This window comes from Pezoporus flaviventris, unplaced genomic scaffold, assembly GCF_033815535.1.
Source record: "Pezoporus flaviventris isolate CSIRO_AGI_PZ_B2104156 unplaced genomic scaffold, CSIRO_AGI_Pfla_v1 ptg000054l, whole genome shotgun sequence".
Taxonomy (NCBI): Eukaryota; Metazoa; Chordata; class Aves; order Psittaciformes; family Psittacidae; genus Pezoporus; species Pezoporus flaviventris.
The window spans coordinates 6986542-7006318 of NW_026892602.1; the positions used below are offsets into that span (position 1 = coordinate 6986542).

At 37.7% G+C, this 19777-nt stretch overlaps 1 long non-coding RNA gene across 2 annotated transcripts; it reads right to left on the minus strand.

Moving 5' to 3' along the window:
* Positions 1 to 398: 398 nt before the first annotated feature.
* LOC133277220 (uncharacterized) lies at positions 399 to 19567 on the minus strand. 2 transcript variants are annotated; one of them, XR_009746131.1, is made up of 3 exons: positions 19349 to 19567; positions 13599 to 13722; positions 399 to 517 (listed from the first exon to the last, which is right to left on the minus strand). It is a non-coding gene; the product is annotated as an uncharacterized LOC133277220 (long non-coding RNA). The 2 variants fall into 2 exon arrangements; XR_009746130.1 differs by lacking the exon at positions 399 to 517 and adding an exon at positions 6259 to 6672.
* Positions 19568 to 19777: the final 210 nt, after the last annotated feature.

Here is a 19777-nt window from a genome sequence, read left to right on the forward strand (position 1 = left end):
ACCAGCTTTAGTGCTAGAAAACCCAGGCAGCACCCAATAATTATTTTGATTTAAAAATAAATAAAAAAAAAAAAATTAAGTAAAGATGTCTCAAACATTCGATTTCACAAGTAAGAGACGCAACAAAGGTTTTATGAAATATGCTTTGGACTTTACTAATTTATATATAGAAAGTATTCAACCACCATAATGGCAGGTGAAAGCATAGGCAGATTTACTGATGGGTCCTAAGCAAGTCACGGCTGTTTAGTCATTTCAGGATCTGTCCCAGCAAAGATTGCAAACCATTGTGGAAACCAGAACTTTGATGTTAGAGCTGAATCAATCTGATATCCTTAATTTTCATCTAAGGCTAAGGGTCTTTCTGATTGGTGATAACAGCATTTTGCATTTAATTTGTGTGCAAGTGTACGCACAAACCTGCCATCTCCTTTTTGCTAACTTCTTTGCTTCCCTTTCCTGTTTTCTGTGTAGTAACAAAAATACTGCTGGGTGGTCTAACCTCCAGATATTTTTCCTATGTGACAGTACCAAGAAGTATTAAGCAAAACAATAACCCAAAACGAGCTCCAGCTAGAAGGAATATAGACGTTTACAGCTTCAAGCATGTTTCAAATACAATCTAAGTAGGAAGCTACTAACTTGAGTGGTACTATGACTTTTCCCAGCCATTTCACAGAAGTAAAGTTCTGTCACAGGAGGAAGTTGTTTGGTCTGATGGAAAGTTTCCTGAAATATGGAAAAATTAGGCTACAGGGGGAAGTAAAATTTATTTTTCTAGTCTGTGCTAGCAAACTAAGCTGGGCTAAGGCACAGGTTCACATGCCAGCCCTTAGTCATCCACGCTGTTGAAAAGTTAGCATGCTCGCAGGGGCAGTTCAGGCCTGCCAGAGAGTGCTTACCCAGACAGCGCTGGAGTAGCACAGGCCAGGGGGAGGTAGTGCAAAAAATGAAAGTTCAGCCCTCCCAGATGTAGGCTGGCTGAGTACCATTTGCCCCGAGTCAGAGACTAGGATCTGGCTGATCTTATTTACTTGCACCTGTAGAGCCATGGAGCTCAAGAGGGGAAGAAAGAATGGAGATCTTTAGTGGGATCAAGAGTCTCTGACATGGTTGGGAATTTTGTTTACTGTCTGTTCCTTATAGATTAATTTAAAGTGACTTGACTACTTGTGCTCATTTTCTTTAAAGACTGCAAATGCTTGCCTATACCGAAAAGTCTAAATTATGATCTCTTGTCACTTGGCTCCTTCATTATTAAAGGTGCCATGAATTAATGGTCAGGATAAGATATGTTGGCCTAAAAAGATTATGCTCTTTTTCCTACCAAAGCACCTGAATAAATATAGACAGATCCAGAATCAACATAAGTTATAAATGCTATATGATGTGACTCAGCAAAAGCAGAGATGTCTTCATCAGTAAATATTTTGATTTCAACTACTTTTTGTCTTTCATATAGGTATAAGTGCCATTATTAGCAAAGTCAGAAATTGGCTGCTTTTCCCTTCTTATTACTTCTCGTATTTTCAGGTCAGTTCTGAGTAGCTGTAAAAATTATTCATATGTGAAAGTGCAGGTATGTTTATGCTACATTCCTGTTACTTTTATTCCATAGCACTTGCACACCATAAGTATAGTTAGTATGCTACTTCTTTGCAATTCTTAGCCCATTATTTAAGTTCCAAAGTGAAACATTTCAAAGATGCTATAAATAATTTTCTGAAACTGAATATGAATGAAGATTGATTAAACACTGAGGCTTGGCATGGCCACCTCATTCTCTAAGCTCCCTTCTTCTGATTGCATTGTAATGTGAAACTATTAAGAAAATATTATAGGAAAGATCCTGTTTCTTTTTTTAAAAGGTATGTTATCTGAAACAAGATTTGATAATTAGGAAGTGCAGAATAGCTGCAATTTAAAAGAAGTGGTGTTATATGTCTCTGACTACAGTTTTGCAACAGGTCTAAGAGAACTAGCTAACCCCATGGAAATACATTGGGATCCTGAGCTCATGACCACCTTAATCTAACAGGCTAGGATCCTCAAGGCAGAAGAGAGGCCTGGAAGGAGTGAACTGTAACCCAGTTTTTATAGGTTTGTGTACTACAGTTATCTCTGTAATGTCTGAGTACATTCCTGGAAGCTACTGCTTTTCTTTCTGTCAACTAGTAAGTAAGAAGAGTCTATCTTAAATGTAGGCCTAAATCTTGTTTTCCAAATGGTATAAAGATGGAATATTTTCAGCCCAGTGTATGTAGAAGAGGGAAGAATACACTCTGTGACATCTCTTCCATATATCAGTGAATGCTGGACTTTCAATTGACATGCTCGGTATCTCATTTCGGTAACTGATACGAATTTCAAGTAAAGAAGAGAAGGTAGTAGCCATATGCATATCTAGGGGCATGAGGCTTGGCAGCTTGTTATACCAGTACAGTTCTGAAAGAAATCCTCAGTAGCAAACTTAAAAGCAAGGCCAGAAAGTGCACTTCTTGTATTGTTGTCTTAGTGTGCTTAACTGTTGTTGTAAAGCAGATTGAGGAATCTAGATTCCTTACGTACTTTTAGGCTGCAAAATTCATTTGATACCTTCTCCTGCTTTTGACACCAGATAGGGTCCAAAAACGGCTTCACCATCTGTGTTTGTGTTGGCTTGGTCTTTGCATATCTAGTGGGCAAGTCCCACAAGTATTTCTCTGTGACTTAAGAGTCTCAGCTGATGCATTTTTGCATGTCCCATTTTCTATTCACATGTCAAATGCACTGAAAGCTTTTAACATGCCCCAGGTATTTCCATCTCTTGTTTCAGGGAAGTATAAAATAGGATGGTTAAACTCTCCAGTGTATCTGTTGCTCTTGAGCATTCTTTGAACTTAATATTCCTCAGAGTATTTATATATAAATATGTTCTAGAAATGTCTATGTCTTACATAGAATTTCAGCTTTTCTATCAATATATTGCATTTTAACAGGCACAACGTAAACTTTTCCTGGTGTCGCGGATTAAGCCCAGCCATAACTCAGAATCACGCAGTCTCTCTCACTTCCCCCCTTCCTCTCCCCACACTCCACCCCCCCCACCCCCCCCCAGTAAGGAGAATTGAAAGAATGTAACTCCCACAGGTTGAGATAACAGTCCAGTAACTAAGGTATAACACAAATCACTGCTGCTGCCACCAATAATAATAATAAGGGAAATAACAAGGGAAGAGAATACAACCAATCACCACCCACTGACCAATACCCAGCTTGACTGAGAATGGATCTAGACCTTCCAAGTAACTGCCTCCAGTTTATACAGTGGGCATGACGTGCTGTGGTATGGAATACCTCTTTGGTTAGTTTGGGTCAGGTGTCCTGTCTCTGTCTCCTCCCTGGCAGAGCATGAGACTCACAAAGTCCTTGGTCAGACTAAACATTATCAAGCAGCAACTAAACCCATCGGTGTTATCAGAGCTGTTCCCAGGCTGAAAGTCAAAAAGACACAGCACTGTACAAGCTACTAAGAAGGAGAAAAATGATTGCTACTGCTGAACCCAGGACACCTGGTCACAAAAATACTTTCTTTTGAAGTCTCTGGGACATGTTTGAAACCTAAGAAAATGTAGAATGCGTTTTTAATGATCAAAATACTCCTTAGTACTAAAATGGACCATAAGTTTATTTCTTGCATATTCCAAGTTTCAAATCATAGAATCATAGAATAGTTGGGGTTGGAAAGGACCTTAAGGTCATCTAGTTCCAATCCCCCTGCCATGGGCAGGGACACCTCACACTAGACCATTTTGCCCAAGGCTCTGTCCAACCTGGCCTTGAACTCACAGCCAGGGATGGAGCATTCACAACTTCCTTGGGCAACCCATTCCAGTGCCTCACCAACCTCACAGTAAAGAACATCTTCCTTATATCCAGTCTAAACTTTCCCTGTTTAAATTTTAACCCATTACCCCTTGTCTTTCCACTACAGTCCCCCAAAAAGTAAATTAGGCCAAATTACTCAACAAGGAAGTTGAAATGTAAATAAGAAACTTGCACTACCTTCCTGTATGCTAGAATATATTGAAAGTGGATATTTGTTTCTTGACATACTATTGAGTTCCCTCAGGTCAGCTTCACATTGATTTCTATGAAATCTAGAATTTAGATTTGCATGTGTATGCACTGTAGACGCAAATAAGCAATATGTTTCTTTAGACAGTGTCAAGTAATTTTCCCAAGGCATGTAAAGAAGAAATGTCTTTCAAGGAAATTCCTGTTAAATAAGAGCCTTTCTATGAATTTAATCTTCAAGAACTGGAACACTGTTGAATAGTACTATATTGTTATAGGCACAAGATGTTGGGCTATTGAAGCAGTTTTAAAATGTAAATACAACTTTAATGTCTAGATCTCTCTGTCAAAGATATATGATTTGTGTTACAAAAATAAAAATACATGTATCTTAGGTTTATAGGAAAAAAAGAAAAAAGAAAAACAAAATTGGAACCATATGTTTAGAACTAACTTATTACTACTTTCACAAATGGTTTGTTGTACAGCTTTTTCAGAATTATCACAGATAAGTATTTTGTTAATGACAAGCTGGAATTAAATTAAGATAAGACACCCTTCATCATTAAAAAAATAAAGTAAAATAAACAAAAGTATCTTTCTGGCTAAAGGCTAATTGTCACCTTAAAGAATTTTTGGTTTAGGTTATTAAAGCATTCAATAATAATTGGCTGCCCTTGGGACACATTTGTTAATATTTTATTCCATGTAAACATCTGGATTCAATTTAGTTAAAGAACATTGTGAGTGAAAACTGGCCTCTCTCCAATGCACTGCAATAGGTGTCTGGAGGTTTGAATACTTTGCTTGCACCACTTTTCTGAGATAAAATTTACTACCAATACAGCTAATTGAGACTTAGTAAATGCCCTTTAATACCAAGTATCTTAAGAAAGAAACAGAAAATAAAATTCAGGTTCATGTGCAGAATGCTCCTGCACTGTAATAACCATAGGATTTGTAATAAGGGTGTGCAAAAACATTCAGGAATCACTTTGCAAAGATACAGCAGTAAAAAAATATCTAATCCTGGGTAGTGGAGATTTCCACTCTGAATTGATTTTTATTGTTTGCCATTTGATGTCATAACAGAAATATGATAAACTGCTCTGCAATACTTTTGCAAGCTTCCAGTTTATTTCCTCCAAGAGTAAATTAATTTGTACCCTTATGACTGACTCAGAGAAGTACCAAGCTTCTCCCTTCGAGGTACTGAATACTACATGAAACAGCAACACTGTCATGGATCCATGAAGAAAATATCCCTTGATGATCATAATATTTATGTTTTTGTCTTTGAGCATTAGGAACCATGAAGAACATCAATACTGTTGATTAGTTAGTGAACAAATTTAATTCCTTAAATGTAGCTGTAACTTCAAAATGACGGGCCTTCTTGACTGAATTTAAGTTGCATGGTCAAGTCATGTTCATTTTGCCATTTATAAACAACATGGGAAGCTGTTGCCATATGTACTAAAAGCCTTTTGGGGAGTAAGAAGATAGGGAGAGGTCTAGTGGAACATAAGCACTACAGGCTGTATTAAGCGTCTCTGGCTTTGAGTATAAACCACCGCAGTCAATTTTCTATCCTGATGTCTTACAACTCTGTAGTCATTTGTGTCAAGAAAATCAACTAATTGTATTTCAATTTGTAAAATTATGATATGCCAATAACTTACAGATAATAAAGATTAATTTTGTAAAGTTTTTGACTGTGGAAAGTGTTAGCTAAGGTTTAATTAAGCACTGTTATGTTCTCATAAGCTATGCAGTTAGTATTATGCAGCTGTGTAGACTTAGACATGGCAGATTGGGCACAAATCTTGCATGCTCTATCCTACTTCCTCTATTTTGGGGGATTTCATTTTTGGGGCATGAATCAGTTGCCAAAACAGAAATGTCAATTGATCTAAGGTATTTCACTTCTACTCTGACTACCCATTCATAAGGGAACAGATAGCCTTTATGTTCTCTGTTATATCTAAATAGATTTTTCCAATAATTTGAAGCAGTATATAAATAATAATCATTCTAAATACTAAATGCTATAAGTGTGATCCTGACACCCTACACCTTAACCATGCTAGAATGCCAGAGGGATTCTTCAGAGCCAGCTGGTGAATCAGGCCAATTTCTGACACAGTTGCTAAGATGTGCTCTCTCTCTTTCACCAAAGAAGTTCCAGTATTAGGAGGAAATGCAGCATATTTACTAACCGGCAGGAGAGAGAAAATATAAAAAACTTCAGAAATTGAACACTGAATACTAATGCAAAGGCTCCATATTATGTTTTTCATAGTATCTTTAAAAATTTTATGGTATAGCAATAAAGGTGTGCAGAACATAGATACTGGATACATTTTGTATGCATAAATTATGTGAATATCGCTTGTCATGGATCTTATCAGGGATTTTCTTTGAGACTTTGTTTACAAAAATAATCAGTGTCAGTTTTTTTAAAAACAGAAATACATTCACTTTTTGAGTATCCTTTTGCAATTTTCCTTGGCTTGATAGAAAGCACAGCCATCAAAGGCCAATGAAAAGGTTGTTCTTGGCCTCCTTCCCAGATTGTAGTAGGTGAAGGTCCATGTGACATTGGTATCCACATCCCTGTAGGAGGATGTGGGTGTACACATGGACTGTGTAAACCATAATAAATCACTTGTTTCAAATATAGTTGATCTTTTTTCTTGGTGTCTAAATGATTGAAATTGTGCTGTATTTATTTTATCTCCTAAATGTTGTATTGAAAAGGAACGATTCTTCCCTGCACATTTACTCCTTTGACTCTTTTGAATTAATTTCTGTATTTTTATTTCTAAGCCTTTTTCAGTTTATTCAGAGGTATAACGGACTAAGGTTCCAAAGTGGTGTGGTGAACTTGGCAAGACCAAAGAACCATTTCAACAGAACAGCATCAAGAAGACAGATATCTGTGCACCCCACAGATATTTAGTTGAAAAATAAGAACAGGAAGGTTCAAACAGTGCATTCCTTCTCTATTAATAGCTCTCCTAAAAAAAAAAAACAAAAAAACGAAAACCAACAACAACAAAAAACCAACACTTTTCCTGCTCTCATTTTTGTTGTTTTTCTAGTTGGGTTGTTATGGAGTTTCAGGTTTTACAATGTCCTTCAGAAAGCTGTTAATAATATTGGCACTGGTAATATTTCAGAGATAAAAGTAATTTCAAGTTTTATGCATAGATTGCATTTTTTTCCTCCTCATATTAAATTGCAGTGTGGGGCTTTTTTTCTTCCAAGTTATCTTAAAGCATTTCAGATGAAAGCCCTTTTCCCAATAAATTTCACATGATGGTATTATATAAGAGCTCCACCAATTGTATTGATCAGCAACCATAACAAAAGTCTGAAATACTGGCTATGCCACTAACATCTTATTTCCCAGAAGTTAAGGGTAGGAAATAACAATGTAAAGAATCACAAAATTTGAGCTGCAGAAAACAACGCCAACTGCTATAAGTGAGTTTTGAATGTGATAGGATGACTGGCAATACCACGGTAAATGAAAAAAATTACTCTTTTGGGGAGAAAGAAAAGCAGGAGAGCTGGTTGATGATCTTGAACCACTCACTACACGTAACAGTGGAAGTGACAACATTTCTGATTATTTTCTCAAACATAAATGAAAGCAGAATAAACGGACAGAGATTCTTTACGAGTCAGATCACTTCCAGCTGTAGTCTTCCCTGTGTTTTGCAAAAGTACTTAAATTCATCTGCTCAGGGGCTTGCCCCAGTTATGCAAGTACTTGTTATGGAAAGACAACACTTTTGTTTACACTGGTATGACTTTCAACAAAGGTCAGATGATTCCATGAGACCTGTAGGTTTTATGTGTACAGTTTACAGGAGGTCTCTAACTCATCACTGCTAACAAGAAGCCTCAGCTATTTGCAGGGGGCTGAAAATCTTACCCATTGGTGGTTAAACTCTTTGAAGAATCATACAAAACAAACATAAAGAATTGTGTTGCCTACAGACAGAGGACCTAGCTGGATTAGCTCTCACTTCCTTCTCACTATATAAGCCACTGTCATTTTCAGGTTTTATGGAACTTCCTGATTCCAGCACTCTCCCCTGACAGTGAATAAAACAGTATTTAGCACATGATGTCTGAATACCTCAGTGTCTAATTTTAAATATGTTTTTCACTGCCATCTTTGTGTCTCTGTTGTTGCAGTAGCTTTTAAATGAGGTCAGAGATACTGTGCCTATAATGCAGGCTAATGTATCTGAGTAATCTAGTCAACAATTTCATATGGGATTTAAGGTGTTCAATGCCCATTTTGTCTCCAGGTATCATTTGGTTTAAAATAAACCCAAACCTGTTTGAAAGCTATGTTATTAGCTGAGTGCACATTTCAGCAGGCTCCTGATTTATTTATTGCACGTGACCTGGCTGTTGGAGCTATGGAGATCTGAGTGCTTCAGGAAACCAACTGGAGAAAATGTAAGGCATTCTGCTAGTATTAGACAGATGCAGGTGCAGTATTACACAGGGAGCTATGCAGTGTTTTCTTGGAAGGAAGCAGTGCTTGCCCCAGCACACGAGCCCATTTGAGGCCAGTGCCTTGCCTCTGCTCCCTCCATTTGCACATGCCCCACTGGAACCATGCTTTGCATGAGATATGCTATGAGCAAAAGAAAGTTTGTTTTGTTTGTCTTTTATCAATATTAACCAAAAGAAGGCTGATGTTTACACCAACTAGTTTTTTTGTTGTTTGTTGTTTTTTTTTTAAGCACAGAATCTTTTATTATCCTCTCATGGCATTTTTGAGGTGATGTAATCCCTGTGCTGTTGTTTTTCTATATATGACCAGCACTTTAAAAAAATCATTCTTTCTAAAAATGGGACAAGGTGTCACTTTAAGATCTTTGCAAGATCTGTATTTTGGGGGTTTAAATTTAGAAACCTGTTCTGTCGTTAAAAAAAATAAAAAATAAAAATGTTGCTTTTCATCAGATTCCCTCTGGCTCCAAGGAGTCAGTCTCAATGTAGCAGACACTGCATTGCTATTTCCTTTTTAAATCTAGGACAGCAAAGCTATGACACTATTCAAAGTCCCAACGTCCTTGTTAATATTTCTTTGTACTGTGAGTGAAGGTAAAGCTTACGCAGGAAGTGTCCTAGTTTCCAGTTCCTAATTCCAGCAGAAAAAGTTTAGAAAACAGAAGTTTGGCAAGCCTTTTATATTTATATATATATATTAAGTCATGTATCTTGTAGTGTGTAAAAGCTTTGTGAAAGATGGAGGGGATAAAATGCAAAAGTATGACGGTTTATTATCCACTTGTAAAACATTCTACTGCTAGTTTGGAAAGAATTTCAAAGCTTTCACAGTCATTTAACTCAGATGCATCTGTTTGGTACATGAGTGGCAGTAACCTTTTAATGGCTCTCCAGTACCAGAAAGACATTGAACATACTACAGTTAATTCAGCAAAAAGCCTCTAAGAAAACAGCGGGTTTGAAGTAAATGATACTCAAGGACAGGCTGAGAGAACTGAGTTGTTTGAACCTCAAGAAGAGAAGATGAGGGGGAAATCTTACTGCTCTCTGCATTTATTTAATGAAAATGTAGAGAAAAGATAGAGGGTGATTCTTCCCAGGGAGTGTGCAGCTACAGATGAGAGACCATGAATGCAAACTGGAACACAGGAAATTACAATTATATGATCTTTAAGGTCCTTATAACCCACACTATTCTATGATTCCATGAAGAAAATTGCTTTCACTGTGAGGATGATCAAACACTGCAACAGATGACTAGAGAAGTCATGGGATCTTTGTCCTTGAAGCTCTGTTCCACCAGATCTATTGTACTTGTTTTGAGCAGGGGACTGAACTGAAGTTCTGTGTTTCTATGACTGAGCAAAGCCACTACATTCGATGCCGGTTTTGCCACAAGAATAGAAAGTATATCTTTCATATAAAAAGGTTAATTATTTTTATAGTTTCTCTACAAATGTCTGACTCCAGATGTACCCACTATGGGTAGTATTTCCTTGTCCTCTCCCTTATTCTCTGTACTCATGCAGCATTAGTAGAAATTGAACAAATAATTCATGAACAAACAGGCTAATACCATAATGCTTGTGCAGAGGGTTTGAGCTGGCCAGTACAGCATGCAAAACCCCTATCTGTGTGTGGCATAAAGTGCATGGTGAGGAACATTGGGGTCTTAATGGCAATGTTTTGAACTCAGCAGAGGAAAGCACCAATGAGATTTTAACCACTGATGATAGGAATGTGTACCTCACCCAGAAATTCTTCTCTCAGCTGTTTCATATTACCCAATTAAAGTTTCTCACAAATACAAATATGCGCATACACACTTTTTTCCTGACTTTAATCTAAACAATGTTTTTAGCTGCTGCTGCTGTAACAGTGACCTAATTCAAAAAAAATGAAAGTGAATACAAAGGAAATAAAATCTGACATTCTGATCCCTGTGCTCCTGGTTTTATTCATGTCTGGTCAAAACCAGATACCAGATACTACTGATGTGAGAAGTAAAACTGGGATAATGTTAGTCCTTTCCCACTGACTGCAGTTTTTACTATGTTTACAACTCAAGTTAGAGGCAAAAAGTTTTGTAAGAATCTATATGCTTATAGGTATTGCTGTATGAAATTAAAGATTAATAGTTCTTACTTTCTTCCCATAAATCACCCCTTTTAACTCTTTTCCAATATAATAATTTTCTTTGCCTTTTCTACCACTTAGCAGTACGGAAGGTTTTGGACAGTACCTGCAAGCCTTCTGGAAAACCAGCAGATCTTACAGAAATGTTTCTACTGAAAACTGGAAGTATAAAATGTTCAATAAGACTCTAAGTATCACCTACAAAAAGGTATATATAATTGCCATGTATCTAAAATTGCCACCCATTCCCCCAAAAACAGGTAATGTTGTAATAAATATCAGTGCTACATTTGAAGAGGGAAATTTTCAGCTCAGAAATTCTTTTTATTTATTTATTTTATTAGATTGGGATAACATTTTCAAAACTGTTTTACTAATACAAGTACTAAATCTGGAAGCAGAAACCAAGTAATTGGCAGCTGTTAAAAATATTTGAAGAAAACTGAGTGGCTTTTGGAAGTTTGTCTGTGCCTAGTGGAGACATTTTTATTACAGGTCAAATGCTGTTTTCCTGCATGTTCACTGACCTTGGTGGGACTGCAAGGGTGTTACTGAATTCTTCAGGAGATTATTTTATTGCATATTGATGTGATCTCTAATTGCTGTATATATGAAAGGTTAGAATCCAACGTCTGTACTGTGATTATACTCTGTCCTTATCTATGTAACTTAGTAAGTTAATATGGGGGTAGAAACAGAAGGAGAAGGGATACCTGCTACACTTGTTTCAGAGTATACCACGTATTTAGAAGACAGCAGTGTTATTAAAAATGAAAGTACAAGAAAAAGAGCAGAATGCCTGCCTTTGAAGCAATAGTATATGGAATGCTGAGTTTTTGGTTTTCAAAACTAATGTCTGCTAGAATACTAGCAGTGGGGGAAAAAAGAAATGCAGCTTATTGGGTAGTTTCTGGAGAGTTTTCTTTCCCCTGTACACTTTCAAAATAGAGATGAAAATATTGCTGAGTTCCACAAACCAAATACATCTCTATGCAATCCTACTAAATCACAGAATTGCATCATGATATAGTCATCCCTGCAATTTGGACTACATAACATTGAGTTCAAGGTGCTCATATATCGGGGAATAGATATGTGACCCTTGAAAGATACTGGCATGTCAGCGAGTTTGCTTCAGGATCACAAGTTGACGTGGAACAATATTTGGAAGGCCTTCCTTTGGAAAACTCCCTCCTGCGCATGGGAGTTCAAGAGGAAATATTAATAAATACATGTATTAGAGAGGCATATTCTGCTGTTCTGCAAAATGAGAAATAAAGGGAGATCTATCAGTTGCTAAGAAAGCATGTTTGGAGTGACTTCACTTTTGATGTTTTTATTTCTGCACATACTAGGATATTAATTCTAGATACCTTGTCAAAGTTATATACATGTGCATTAGAAATCATTTGCTACTACAGAGGCTAATAATAGTATATAACTATGCAATGTTACATTCCCCTTAGTATATATTTTTACGCACTGTTACATTGCACATTAGACATCATATAAATAACCCTTCTTTTAACCAAACTTTACTCATGTTCCTTGGATCATATGCTGAGGAGAAATAATAAATAATAATTGTGGCTAAAATAATAATTGTAAAGTTCTGAAGGCAAAATGTACAGAGCAGAATCTATTCAGACAAGAGGGTAAGTGGGATTGACAGAGCTTTTGCTGTGATTTGGGATAGAATTTATGTTAAAGCACGATGCAGCTTGAGTTAATGGCCATGCTCACTTAAGAGTGATCTCAATGCCCAGATTACCTCTGTTACTACATAATAACATGTTACTACACAATGTAGCTGGTGAACAAAGTTGCAGATGGAGAATGAAGTTGCTAAGCCACTGGCCATCATATTTGAGAAATCATGGCAGTCAGGTGAAGTTCCCGACAACTGGAAAAAGGGAAATATTGCCCCCATTTTCAAGAAGGGGGAAATGGATGACCCAGGGAATTACAGACCAGTCAGTCTCACCTCCGTGCCTGGCAAAATCTTCGAGCAGATTCTCCTGGAAGGCATGCTAAGGCACATGAAAAACAACAAGGTGCTTGGTGACAGCATGACCAGGGAGCATGACCAGCAGGTCGAAGGAGGTGATCCTGCCCCTCCACTCTGCTCTCGTGAGACCTCACTTGGAGGATTGTGTGCGGTTCTGGTGTCCTCAACATAAAAAGGGCACGAAACTCTTGGAACAAGCCTAGAGGAGGGCCACAGGGACTGGAGCACCTCCCGTAAAGTTGGGGCTGTTCAGGCCAGAGAAGGGTAGGCTGTGTGGAAACCTCATAGCAGCCTTCCAGTATCTGAAGGGGGCCTATAGGGATGCTGGGGAGGGACTCTTCATTAGAAACTGTAGTGACAGGACAAGGGGTAAGAGGTTAAAACTTAAACAGGGGAAGTTTAGATTGGATCTAAGGAAGATATGCTTTCCTGTTAGGGTGGTGAGGCACTGGAATGGGTTGCCCAGGGAGGCTGTGAATGCTCCATCCCTGGTGGCGTTCAAGGCCAGGTTGGACGAATCCTTGGGTGAGATGGTTTAGTTTGAGGTGTCCCTGCCCATGGGAGGGTGGTTGGAACTAGGTGATCTTAAGGTCCTTTCCAACCCTAACTGTTCTATGATTCTATGTTGCTCTTGAAAGGAAAGCGGAAGAAGAAAGTAGATATGGTTCCACCATCTATTAATGAGCTAATTTCTTAGAATCGACCAACCAATGGCAGGGACTTCTGCTCTGTGTGACCTTTCTCTGATAACGTAACACTGGAATTGCAACTTCCTGTGCAAACTTCTATCCCTGTGCATCAACATATCATTGCTGTATGTGTGAAGGGGCTTTGACCCACCCATGCTTTGCATACTGACCTTTTTCACAAGCTGACTAGAAAGAAATAAAAATTGTCTGGTGTATTCAGTTCTTCTGGTGCCTTCCATGGGTCAAGAGAAGTTTAACTGCTGTTGCATGCTAAGCTCAGGTTCTGTGAAGGGGCTGTAATGCCAGCAAGGAAAGAAACAATGGTTGAAAACATTCAGCAACAATTAAAGCACAGTTCATTTATGCATTTCAAGATAAATTAAAGGTATTTTGACATCATCTGGAGGTCCTCTTAGGAGCTCCTAGAATCTCTGCAAAATAAATCTAAGTAAACTTTAGGCTTTAAGCTTTCTCTGCAGTGGGCTGTAGAAGTGTAGCATGTTAAAGATAGCAGGCATTTTCATAGTTCTCCCTTATTTTTATCCTGTGCGTATCACATTATACAGCTGTCTGTAGCTAGTGATACAAACAGAATATATTGAATATATTTTCTTAACTATTTTATGTGAACATATTCTATCTCATTGCTAACATTTAACATATTGTTTTCATACTTGCTAGAAAGCACTTAATACTAACTTAATATGCAGATTTCTAAATATTATTGCTGTTCTTAAATCCTGATTCATACTACAATGGTGTAATAATCTAGATTAGATACTAACTGCTTGGCTTTCCAGCCAAAATAGTTTTATGAGATTCTATACTCTCTCAGCTGCTGTTGAAGTTGTCAGCTTTCACACCACTGCGCAGTTTATACCAAAGGGTTGAAGGTAGTCATGTCTGAGGTTTGGGGGCCTTTTGTATATTTGTATTTGTGACAGTAAGTGTTCAGATGCCACAAGTGCTCAAATTCCAGACAGCTGGATTTGATTGGTTTCACTGCTCACAGAGTGAATGTCTGTTAGTAGTTATGTTTTCTTCTCATATCAAGAAAATACCTACTCTAAACACAGTTTAACAAGTGTGGAAGTACAGCAAATATAACTTTCAAAATTACTATATAACAGTCCTTTCTAATGAACCAAGCCTTGCCAGGACTAAATCTTCACAAATGACATAACCTTTGCTAATGAGGCTTCAAAAATATCTAGCCAAATAATAGTGAATAATCTGAGGTAGCTAACAGTTCATTATGGTGTGGAGAAGCTTGACGGAGTGCAAATGGGAAGCAAAAAAGAGAGGCAACATTTCCAGAAAATGTGAAGTGATGACATTGTTTTCTATTGTGGATTTGACTCAGAAGACTGGAACTTGACTTCTGGCCTTCGTGTTCAACACTTGTTGGCAGCATATTGCTGTGTGTAAATAAATCTATTTAGTTCTTTTGTTCTGGTTACTTTCCCAGATCATGTCAAAGTACATGAAACACATGCTAAAAGGAAAATACCTTTAATCTTAATGATAACAATAAAAACTGCTTTAAATATTCTTCAGTCTGACATATATAAAATGAAGGAATATGCATTTGATATGACTATATTTAAGCAAACAGTACTTTCTGCGGGAATTAATGGGAAATGTTATCTGTATCAAAACACAGATGAATATGTTTCTGTTTTACATAATGTTACAAGATTAGATGCCTTTATGGTGTACTTGAATCCATCCTGCCTTATGTTTTGAACCCTTGGCACCCCATTACCCCTTGCAAAAAAAATCCTGGAAAAATACAGAGGAATATAAGTTGTATTTTGGGAGAAAATTAGAATTATGAGATGTGATTCCAAGTATCTGATGACAGAGGGGCAGATTAAGTTCACTTGTAGGCATTTTCTTGCACTACAAATTGTTACACAAACATTGGTAATCTCTTAAATTTTCCCTATAGAGGCAACATATTAATTACAGGATGTGAGCATGTTCACTTGTAACTTGACTGATGACAGAGAGAGGGAGAAGAAATGGTGATTCTAACATCAATTTAAAGTGTTAAAATAAGATAATAACAAGTAATATAATGCTTACAAGGTCTTGATGGATACTGCCTCCACATTCCCTTCAAGCTTAAGCGGGTTCCTTTTGTTCCTTACATTCAAACTCTTGTCTTACACTTGAAGATTTACGTTATGGCCATCGTGTGTGGGAGGAATTTATTAACATGACACAAACGTGTTCTCTGAAACATCACAGAGTTGTTACCCAAGAAATTACCAATTTGTATTGTGAGCTGTTCCATTCATGGGGGCTGCAAGCACAATGTAGCTAGAAAACTCTGGATCTGTTAAACTGAAGACCACTATTCAACAGAGTTGGGAAGTGATTACATTTATCATTATCTCAGCTTCCCACGTAAGCTACAGGAAAACATTCCCTTCATCCCTCATGGTTAATTTACAGATGTGCAATATATTTTACCTCTCAAAAAAAAAAAGCAGAGTTTGAAGTAACAAAATTATTTCAGATTTTACTGTGGATGAAATTAGACTGTGGTCACCGCAAAGGAGACCCCATTCAGATTATATGAAGTCCAGAACCTCATTTGATCATTTGTAAGTTCTTCAACTGTATTTTTAAGAAAAGTATTATCCTCCCATTTAAATTCTGCTCTAGGCATGGGATGTAGACACAACCACTGTTCTCTATTTCTCAAGTGATGAACCTAATGCAGAGTTGCACCACTCTGAACAGAAGTCTTCAGACTATAGACAAAGCCTATATGGTCTTTCCTGTACAAGGTCTTGCTCTAGCTTAGAAAGTCCCTTCTTACCCTGTAAACTCTTATGCTCTATTCTCCAAACTGGAATTTGCCTGCAAAATCCCTAAATAAAGGTTAGTAGGGTAAAAAAAAAAATAAAAATCTCTACATTCAGGTTAATGAATATTGATGATGATTTTAATTTCCTTCTGTGCATATCCAGATATGCAGATTTTGGATACCAGGAAGAAGTTCTTTACTGTGAGGGTGGTGAGGCATTGGAATGGGTTGCCCAGGGAAGTTGTGAATGCTCCATCCCTGGCAGTGTTCAAGGCCAGGTTGGACGAAGCCTTGCGTGAGATGATTTAGTGTGAGGTGTCCCTGCCCATGGCAGGGGGGTTGGAACTTGATGATCTTAAGGTCCTTTCCAAAACTAACCGTTCTGTGATTCTACATACATGTTGATGGTCCTTTCTGTTTCTTCACAAGTTCTCCTCATTTCCCCTTTATCTAGTCAGGCTTTTCAGAAATATGTAGAGGAAAAGAGAAGTAAAATTATGAGAGCTTTAAGACATATTATTCCACTTCTTATCCTTTACAAAATTCCTGTAGAGAATTAAGGGTATGTGCACAGTTCATAAATTAAATTACAGGTAGCAATCTCTTTTGAGTTGAGAGAGTCAAATACTTGAGCAATTAGTCTGCCTGTTAAGTTCAAATCGCTAAAGCCATGGAGATTCTAACACAGGCTTTGTTAGAAATTCTCCTGGAAATGGAAAATGTTTGAAGCAGTTCTCTTACTTATGTTTTCAGTAAAGGAATATAATAAAAAAGAACTTTTCCTGAGGACTATCAAAAAGTAACAGGGGAGTTCTCTGAAGATCTGATGGCTGACAAATTGCATCTGTGCTGATGGAGATCAAACAGGGTTAATGCCCCAAACTACTGATGTAAATTATAAAATAGCTTAACACTTTCAGCCCTTCTCTACCAGCAATTGAAACCTGGGGGAATTATACCTCAGAATATGTTGGCAGATATGTACATAAGAATTATGACAGCAGTTTCCATTCTATCCATGAAACTGCAAATAGGATGTACCCATACAGCTTTTTCTTTACCACTGCACCATCACCACTGAGACAGAATACTAATTTTAAATGCAATGGATGAATTAGCCTGGGAGATCCATTTGGCTACAGCTCAGCTATTCATTCTTGCCCCCAGATCTTACTGCATATCTGTTGCAGAAAGATACTTTACTGTCTAATGGTTCCCATAGCACGAATGGGGTACAAATGGTTTCAGCCATTCGCACAATTCTAATACTGTGGGAATTTCAAGGCCCTTATAAACCAGAATCAGTCCTGTGTATGCTCATAACGTAACTGTTATTCAGAAGCATAAACATATGGAGATCAGCTTCTTTGGAAGATGAAACTCAAGGTAGGCTTTCAGCAGACAGGAAAGGCCAAATGCAGTTTCTTCATGAGGCCAGAGATATAACAAAAGAAATAACCTAACCTTTTTCCAAACCAGAGAGAGGTCTCTAAGATGGATCTCTCCTAATGAAGGTCTTACACCAAGCATGAAAATTACTCCTTACAGCCAGCAGAGGAATACAGTGAAAGGCAGCAGATATTCTTCTGTGCCTTGGGTTATAAAATAACAAAAGAGAAATTGTAGTACCCTGTCCTGGGTTCAGCTGTAGCAGTTATTTTTCTCCTTCTTAGTAACTGGTGCAAGGCTATGTTTTCGACTTTAGTCTGGGAACAACGCTGATAATACACCAATGTTTTTAATTGCTGTTAAGTAATGTTTGATCAAGGACTTTTCAGTCTCAAGGTCTGCCAGGGATGAGAGGCACAAGAAGCCGGGAGGGAGCAGAGATAGGACACCTGGCCCAAACTAGCTAAAGGGGTATTCCAAAGCACAGCATGTCATGCCCAATATATAAACTGGGGGGAGTTACTGGGAAGGCCCGCGTCAGGCTGGGTATCAGTCTACGGGTGGTGATCAAATGTATTGTGCAACATCTGTGGTTTTTTTTTTCCTTTCCCCTTTTAGTTTTATATTCTTTCCCCTTGCTATTTCCCTTATCATTATTATTATTGATGGTAGCAGTAGTGATTTTGTATTATACTTTAGTTACTGGACTGTTCTTATCTCAACCTGTGGGATTTACAGAAACCTTGGGAAACAGAAGCCTTGTCTTCTTAAAAAACAGTGGAGAAAATCAGTAAGGCTTCTCTGTAAGTAATGTTATATGGCTGATGTGGGCATCTCATTAAAAATGGAGTGTGTGTAAGTGAATCTGTGTGTAAGCCAGTGGTGATGCCAGGGGATTCTTCTGTTTAAACAGGTAGCTGGTGAATACGAAATGCTTTCCAAAACCACACTGTGATGATTGATTCTTAGTACCATAATTCATTACTTCTCAACAAATACAGTACATCAGTGGGGGGGTGGAGGAGGATGGGGAAGGAGAGAAAGAGAAAAAAGCTGTGTTTCTAAGATCCTGTATCTGTGCTTCATAGTAAATGAATGTATCCTGATACTTCTCTCTGTTGATGTCTGTGTTGCTAAAACATTTTTTCTTCTAGACAGTAACTTTGAGAATATGATCCCTTTCTGGGGTCATATGCTTCTGGTTTCTATACGGCATCAAGCAAACCAACAACCCCCTTCCTAGATCCATTCACAGCCTCTCTGTTAATGTCTGTCACCTCTGAACCGTACTGAATGGTTAAACCATTCCTCCAATAACCTAAACACAGTAGGATCCATGACTTTTTAGTTAATTACTCAACAAAAATACGCACATTTTTCTATGCCACTTCTCATGCTTTGGGAGAAGGTTTTGCACAACAGCAAAACTCTTGCTATTTTCATTCAAATTCTAGTAAACATTTTGTCCCCTTTTTTATGGCCATGCCTACAAAACAGAGGAGAAATATCAGGATGTCAACATATTGTAACTACTTCCTATATTGCTAGCTTTTATTGTCTTGCCACTCTCTTTTGTTCATGTTCTCCCATCTTATACAAAAGTCTCTGGAGTAGACTTTTTAACTTTATGTTTATTGAACAACTGGCATTCTGAAGCCCTGGCATATGAAAAGGATTTACAGGTATGGGTGCATTTAATAAAAGAAACATTACCTGTGTAACTTAGCCTGGTGTGAAATTGGACTTATTACTATTAAGGCTATGTAAAGGGACCTATGATCAATCAAAGATTTCTGAAAATCCAATTGACATGTATTTGTATTTTTACCTAACATACTTTAGTATCATGTAATCTGAAGAGGTGGCCAGCTGCAGTTTGAATAGAAAAAAGAATTAAATTCAGTCTTCCATCACAGAAACTGAGACAACTGCTCAGTGTTGGCTGTGCATGGACACGTTAGCCAGCAGGCTTGCATGGAGGTATCGTGTGACATCACAATGATAAGCTGTCTGTTAGCATTCTAATATTCTGGTTGTGCAGGAGAATTGCTGGATTCTGCTGCACCAGAAGTGCTGGATTTTTCCCAGTCCTCTTGTAGGTAGTGCAAATATAGCGTATCAAATACACCAGGTGTCTTTGTG